Raw genomic sequence first — 2040 nt, forward strand, 5'->3', positions numbered from 1 at the left:
AGCTTTTGCAAGCTCATAAGGCTTTCCAGAGGTCAATAAGTTTCGGTTGGGCCTAAAACTGTTAAGTGGTCAACATTTTGTTTATGCTTCTCTTTTTATATCATCAACCAATGGTGTTTTTTTTTTCTTTCATAAATTGTAGTCGCCATCAAACTCACTACACAGTTTCAGCTTTTATTTTATGTGAATTTTCAGACTTCAATACAGAATATACCTCTTTGATGAATGAAAGTTTCAAAGCTGTATATATATTACAACGTTTGTCAATTAGAATTCACACAAACCTTAAAGGAAACATGCTTTCAGCCATAGAACAGAATCAAATAGTTTGTTTATCAAGGAACTCAATGATGAGCCGGTTCCCCTTCTCAGGAGTATGTTCATGCACAGAAAGGTATCCTTCTGGTATACATAAGACTTCCAAGTCTGGCACAAAATTTTTCAGTACCTCACCTCGGATATAGTTCAAAAATTATGTTATAGTGAATAGAAATCTGTAACCGGAAGACTATGATTATTTATGAATAATAACATTTTAATGTTTTAAGGAACCAGGAAAATGTCATTGGTACGTGGGTAAAGTACTCATCTTACAACATTTTAATTCACACACAAGAAGAGTGACCAATTCACAAGACATGTGATGGACATCTTACGTGCACTAGTGATCATATGGTCAAATTAAATATAATTAAGCAGGAATACTCATCTTATAAGTCTGTTTTATAGGATGAAATTAGACCTTAACCTAAATTCTAAGAACATGTGTACTGTAACATATATTTACATATCTATCTTCTTACCTTGCTGATGCTTATGGAATCCAGAAGACCCACGATTTGATGAACTATGTCATATGTTTGGCATCTGAATTGCTCGATGACTAATTTTATTTTATTTTCGTAGGAATCGAAGACAAGATTAAAAAATTTAAAATAATTTGTACAATATGTTTAACCAATTAAACTAGACTCCTTTGATTATTAATCTACTTTAGAATACAATTTTTCAAACTAAATTGATCCTGTCCCATCTCCATTAAAATATCTCTTTTGTCTCCTCTCCACTTTGTTTGCCTAGAAATTAACGTGAATAAAGAAAAAATAACGTGAAGTCAAACATTATTCGCCTAGAAATTATACACCAAACCTCAAGGAAGTTGTTTTTAGCCTCAAAGCAACTTTCAGATTTCAGATGCTTCGTTTGTCAAGAAACTAAACAATTATTTGGTTCACCTTCTCTGGCACTTATTCATGCAAAAAATGACTTCATTCTAAAATACACACGATTTCTAAATCTGGCACAAAATTCTTCACTACCCCATTTCTGATATATAAAGTACTCATCGATGCCTGGAAAGTGGAACACATAATCTTTCTCACCCATGACTAAAAGTGCTAGAATTATAATCTTTTCATCATTTAAGCCAGTATCCACATTGATATTCCTGCGTGGATCATAAACAGTCAAAATGTAATGTTATAGATATTTGCACAAGATTATAGATTCAAACATTGTTATTGTCATTGTACACACGAAAAGAAATCAAATTATAACGTTAATTTGAACAACTAAAGTTAATTCGTGCTTATTAAAGTTAAATATTTAATAATATTTCAAGTACTCTTACAAACAGAACCAACTTTCATTTTTTTTGCCTATAGTTTCAGTTTGTATCTGTTTCCAGTTTTAAGAACTTCTTGTCAGTTTTATTATTTTCCTTAAGCAAGTTAGCTTGATACAAGTTGCAAACTATAATAAGTTGAGAAAAAACTCAAATTCAAATCGATCATCTTAAATGAGGCACAAGTATGATGAAACCTATTTGTTTGCGAAATTTTGAAGGCTAACCACCAATTAAGTCATGATCAGATTAAACCTAACCAAAAAAAAATCAAATTTAATTCATGCTCAAAATTTAAGTCCAAGTACTACTTTTCCTCAAGTGATTTGGTTTGACCCAATTGTAGGCTATTGCAGGTCGGGTAAAAAATCTCAGGTTCAATTCGGTCTGCTACTGCGAGGCACAATTCGGTGCAG

The sequence above is a fragment of the Glycine max genome, chromosome 6, assembly GCF_000004515.6.
Source record: "Glycine max cultivar Williams 82 chromosome 6, Glycine_max_v4.0, whole genome shotgun sequence".
In the NCBI taxonomy this organism is placed as follows: domain Eukaryota; kingdom Viridiplantae; phylum Streptophyta; class Magnoliopsida; order Fabales; family Fabaceae; genus Glycine; species Glycine max.